The sequence below is a fragment of the Choloepus didactylus genome, chromosome 18, assembly GCF_015220235.1.
Source record: "Choloepus didactylus isolate mChoDid1 chromosome 18, mChoDid1.pri, whole genome shotgun sequence".
Classification (NCBI taxonomy): Eukaryota; Metazoa; Chordata; class Mammalia; order Pilosa; family Megalonychidae; genus Choloepus; species Choloepus didactylus.
In genome coordinates this window covers 883,621-889,528 of record NC_051324.1, presented here as the reverse complement: position 1 = coordinate 889,528, position 5,908 = coordinate 883,621, and the positions used below count along the sequence as shown (strand labels likewise).

Here is a 5,908-nt window from a genome sequence, read left to right as displayed (position 1 = left end):
AGTCTGCCTCCCTGCACCCCACTCCCAGGATGGCCACGGCCGGGGCCTGACCCCCGAGGAGAAGGATGCTCGGCCCCCGGCCCGAGGCCAGGCCCGAGGGCTCCCGCGGGGACAAGGCGGGGGCTGGGGCTTCACCAGAATCTCGGCCGTGGCTTCCTCCCCTTCCTTGTTCCTTTCGGGGTTTCTCCCGGGAACACTTGAGTCTCTGACTCGGTATCTGTTGCCGGGAGGAGCCAACCTGAGAAAGGTGCCATTTTATCAAAAGGTGAAAGACGCGGAGCACCAGACCCAGCAAGGGGAGCAGTGGAGAGAACCGGGCTCCATCACCTCGGGCAAGTCACCAAACCTCGCTGGGCTTGGGCATCCGCATGTTAAAACAGAAGAGAAGCCCAGGCCGCTGACAGCAGGAACGACCACGAACCGCAAGAAAACTCAGGGACGCAGGCTCTGCACCAACAAAGAAAAGCAAATTACGTTTTCACCTCGGCCCTCCTGAATCAGAGAGAACGTCACCCCCAGTTTGGGGGCAGGTGGGCAGCGAGGGGTGCCCTCTCCCCCCAGCCCCTCTCCCTCCCCTAAATGCCCCGAGGCGCCAAGGCCCCCCGTTGGAACCCAAGTGGGGTGGTCTCCAAGCCCCTTCCCTTTCTGACCAGCTGGGGTTCTAATAACACCGCGTCTATTCACAGGGGCTGAAAGGGAAACAAGCTAAAAATGTGTCACTGGGCTGTTCAAAGCCCGGTGAAGGCTCGTCACGCTTTGAAGAAAGAGTAAGAGTCAGGTGGCTCCAGATTTAGCGTCAACAAATAAATGAACCCTTGCCCTCAGTAGAAAGCTTTTGTGTGGGGGACACTGCAGGCTCAGTAAAGGTGGTTTTGACCCAAAATCCAGATGCTGCGCATTTCCAGCCTGGAATAGCAGCCCCACACACCACCCCACCACACACACACTTTATTTTTTGTCTGTCTCTCCCACGGGAACAAAAACTCCCCGGAGCAGTGATTCCGGGCTGTGTTTTCACTGCTATGTCTCCAGCACGTAGTAGGTGCTTAACAAATACTTGTTGAGTTAGTGAATGAACGAATGAGCAAGTGAACAAACGAGCTTGAGTTTGGTCAGCCACAACAGCTCTTACCTGCAACGACACCGGGACGAGAAGAGGTGGGAGGGTTGCAGAGAGCTTGGAAGGTGCCCCCATCCCCATCCAGCCGTGGCCCCCCCATGGGCTCTCATCGTTGGTGAACCGGGTTTCCGCCTCCCCCAGGGTGTGGCCCCTGCGTCGTGCTGCCAGGCAGTTGTCAGCCCTGCCTTCCTGGAGGGGACACCCCTGGCCAGGAGGAGCAGCCTGTCCCTGATGTGCAAGGAGAACCCCAACGGTGAGCTCAGAAGTCTCCAAAGTGCATCCTGGAGAGTCTACGGCATGGGCGCGGGTGGAGGAGGTGGGCGAGGGGCAACGAGGAAGGAGTGGACTCCGGAGGAAGGGGGCCGAGCCGCGGCAGGGCAGGGAGAGGTGGGGTCCAGGGCTGCGGTGGGAAGGGACAAGACGAGCCTGCGGCACCTTGTGGGGCCTGAAAGTAGGGAAGGGCTCAAAAGAAAGATGGCGCACTGTCAAAAGACGCCAACCTCAAAAGCTCCCACAGGTCCACACTGGAGCCATTTGAGCAATACATAAAGAAAAAAACAACCAAACAAACAAACAAAAAACAATATTGGATTTTTTAAACTTTTTTTTAATTGAGATTGTTCCCTTTCCATACAATTATCCAAAGATCCAAAGTGTACAATCAATTGCCCACAGTACCATCATAAGCTGTACATCCATCATCACAATTAATTTTTTTTGAATTTTTAGAACATTTTCATTACTCCAGAAAAGAAACGAAGACAAAGAAAAAAAAAGGAAACTTAAATCCTCCCATACCTCTAACCACCCCCTTCCATTATTGACTCATAATATTGGTATAGTACATTTGTTACTGTTGATGAAAGAACATTAAAATACTACTAACTGTAGTACATAGTTTGCAATAGGTATGTATTTTTTCCCTAAATGCTCCTCTGTGGTTAACTTCTAGGTATAGTGTCATACATTTGTTCTAGTTCGTGAGAGAGATTTCTAGTATTTGTACAGTTGATCATGGACATTGCCCACCATAGGATTCAGTTTTATACATTCCCATCTTTTGACCTCCCACTTTCCTTCTGGTGACATATATGACTCTGAGCTTCCCCTTTCCACCTCATTCACACACCCTTCAGCACTGTTAGTTATTCTCACAACGTGCTACCATCACCTCTGTTCATTTCCAAACGTTTAAGTTCATCCTAGTTGAACATTCTGCTCTTAATAAGCAACCGCTCCCCATTCTTTAGCCTCATCCTATATCCTGGTAACTTATATTACATGTCTGTGAGTTTACATATTATAAGCTCATATCAGTGAGACCCTGCAATATTTGTCCTTATGTGTCTGGCTTATTTCACTCAGTATATTGCCCTCAAGGTTTCTTCATCAACCTATTTTTTTAAGATGGTTTTGTTCACACACCACACATTCCATCCTGAGTCAACAATCGATGGTTGCCTGTATAGTCACGTATTTACGTATTCACCACCCTCACCACTATCTATGTAAGGACATCTCCATTTCTTCCACAAAGAAAGGAGGAAGAGTCAAAGAAGGCAGAGAGGCAAAAAAAAAAAAGAAAGAAGAAAGAGAAAAAAAACATGACAGCTGGGAAGCAACAAAAGGAAAGATAACATTAAACTAAAGTAGAATAGAAGAGTCAGACAACATCACCATTGCCAAGAGTCCCATACCCCTCCCTTATGCCCCCCTCATATAGGCATTTAGCTTTGGTAACAATATTGGATTTTAACTCGTAGATTGAAATAAATATCCACGAGTCCACACTGACATAAATAAATGATTGAATAAATAAACGTGGAGAAGGCATGACTTTTCTTTAGGGAAGAATTCCGCTTAGTAAATGCAGAAGGAAGGAGGGCGAGAAATCACCCTGAGAACATCACAGCACTCATGGTTACAGGCAAGATCCACTGCTGAGGCTAAAATCTGTGGGGGAAAGTTTAAGGAAAAACAGGACTTGCAGAGTCACAATGTATTTTCCCCAAAATATTTATTAATTACAAAGGGGGAAACAAGAGCTTTACGGTAGAAGCCGGCAGACACCGCTTCAGCCGGGGGACCCAGGGAGCATCGCAGCGATGAGGCACAGCGACGTCAGGGACCCGACACGACACTGAGAACGGAGCATCGACGACCAAATCACGAGAAAACATCCGACAAACCCTGGTCAGTGCCCTTCGCAAATGTCAAGGTCACGAAAGACAAGGAGAGGCTGAGGAACGGCTGTGGACGTGAAGAGGCTGCGGAGACACGAGACTAAAGCAACGTGAGAGTCAGCAAACCGGCCTGTGGACCAGTCTGGCCGTACGCCCGTGTGGGTAAATAAAGTTTCATGTGCACGCAGCAACCCCTGATCGTTTACAGACAGGCCACAGCGGCTTTCGTGGGGCTGAGGCCTGCAAAGCCAGAATCCTTACTGCCCGGTTCTGTACAGAGTGAGACTCCTGTGTTGATGGAAAAACCAGTGAGATCCAAAAAAATCTATAGTTGATAGTATTTTATCAGGGTTAATTTCTTGGTTTTGATCACCGTACCATGGTTACATGCAAGATGTTAGTATCAGGCAAAGCTGGGTGAGGGATACATGAAAACTCTCTGCACTACCTTTACATCTCTTCCAAAATCTGAAATTGTTTCAAGACAAAAAGGTTTTAAAACGGAAAAACAAATGCTCGGGGTGCTTGCACAGGAGCAGGGTGTGGGCCAAGAAGGCCAAGCCCAAAGCCGGCCGCGGGGAGCTGCCTGGGGATGGAAGAGGGGCTTCGCTTTCCAGGATGCCTGGGTTCAAGCAGCAGAAGCCCCCACATCGGCTCAGGCCAGGGGGGATCTGACGGGAGCCCGGGGATGGAGAGGCCTCCGCACCTCGCAGGAGCGGGAACCGGGAGCCCGAGAGCAGAGCGGGCACCCTGCGGGCAGCCGTCGTGGTCCCTGGGTGCCCGTCCCTCTTTCTGTGTCTCTCCCTGGGTCTCTCCATCCCTCTCTCCCTGTCCTTTCCCCTCCTCTCTCTGCTCCGAATTCTGGAAGACGAGACTGGGGGCTTCTGGGAGCTCTGAGGTGCTTGGGCTCCGTCCATGCCTGTGGGTCACCCCAGAAACCCCGGCGAGCTCGCTTTGGGGTCACGACAGCCTTAGGGGGCCTTGGCGGTGATGAGGCACACCCCAACTTTCAGACAAGGAAACTGAGGCCCACTGAGCCCCTTGTCTGCAATGCCATCCCCAGAGGGGAGTAGGGACACGTTTCCCACACTCCGCCAGGGATCTGAGTAGTCCTTGGCTCTTTAGCCCCACCCAGGGACCCCAAATTCCTGTGGACTGTGCCCACTTTACAGACGAGGACACAGTGACCTTGGCCAAGGTCAGCAGGGAGCGGGGGTGGAGTGGTTTCCAAGATCCCTAATGGATTTGTGTCCTTTGGAAGAGCCTCCCACATCCCAGCCAAACCAAGGCCCGGCTGCTACGCTGGTATTTGCCCGCAGCCCCCTCAGAGCCCCTGGGGGTCGGGGAAGGCAGGGAGGACACGTCACCCCCAGGGGACAGGTGAGCACGCGCCCCTCATGCGTCCCCTTGGCCTCACCTTGGGGAGTTTTCCGCCAGAAGCTGTTTGCAAGCTATTTCGGGAAGGGCTTTCTCCACGGGGCGCCCGGGAGTGGACACCGGCTGTTTGCTTGGTTTTCCTTCCTTCCTTTCTTCTTGCCCAGGTGTGTCTGGCAGCAGCGGCTGAGCCGAGCCGTGTAATCCTCCTCCGCCCTGTCCCGGCACAGCCTGTCCCCACGGACACCAAAGGTCACCTGGCACACGTGGCCCGGGCACAGGTGCCCTCCAGGAGCGCCGGCCGCTGGAGACGAGTCCTCGAGCCCCGTGAGGGGGCCAGGGCCCCGCATACCCCCTCTACATCTGCCCCAGGGGACAAGGGGTCGCCGACCGTGGGGTCTGCCCGTGGCCAGGATCGGAGCCGGGACGGAGTCACCCCAAGTCTCCTAGCAAGTGGGGTGCTGTGAGCCGGGGCAGCAGTCCCCCTGCCCGCTGTGCACAGACCCTTGTGGGTGCACCCCAGACCAGCTCATCTTGCTCCTGTCCTCCTTGGCTGCGCTGACCCCAGTTGAGGGCAGTTTGCACACTCACGGGGAACTGAAATCAGCTTTGGGGGGTGGGGTGGGGGCGGCAGGCCCAGCTTGCTGCCTGGGGCCGCCCCTGAGGTTGGACCCTGCACTCCCACCCCACCCCTGCACCACCTCGTCTTGCCTTGGCAGCATCCAGATTTCCTGGTTCGCGATTCATGCACCCCCACGCTTGCCCCCGGGTCCTGGAGAAGATTCCAGAATGCAGCAAGCGCCCCCAGTTCTCTTGCCTTCACCTGCCCAGCCACACACGGGGTCTCTGAAAAGCCTTCCTCTGGTGGGCTTCGCCCCCCACACTCTCTGAGGCAATGGCTTGATGCAGCACCCCGTTTCCCGGAGCCCCGGAGCCCTTTCTATCGATGGACCCGTGGTTCCTCAGAACAAGCAGCGGAGGTGGGAGGTGGGAAGGCGGGGTGGAAATGACCCTTTAGGGACCGATCACCTGTTGCAGGTACTCACCTTGGCACCTGCTGTCTCCACTCAGCCCCGCAACCACCCCACGAGCAGGCTCCACATGCCCGGCTTTCCAGTGGGGAACTGAGGCTCGGGGCTGTGGGTGGGACCATCCACCAGATCACCCTCACGTGAATCCTCCCGTTTGAGCTCCCGGGGGTCCGGACTTTCTCAGGGCAGGGGAACAGGGT

The 5,908-nt window shown here is 54.2% G+C and overlaps 1 long non-coding RNA gene across 1 annotated transcript; it reads right to left on the bottom strand.

Moving 5' to 3' along the window:
• Positions 1-3,118: 3,118 nt before the first annotated feature.
• Positions 3,119-4,918, bottom strand: LOC119513414. The gene is made up of 2 exons (XR_005212627.1): positions 4,721-4,918; positions 3,119-3,387 (listed from the first exon to the last, which is right to left on the bottom strand). It is a non-coding gene; the product is annotated as an uncharacterized LOC119513414 (long non-coding RNA).
• Positions 4,919-5,908: the final 990 nt, after the last annotated feature.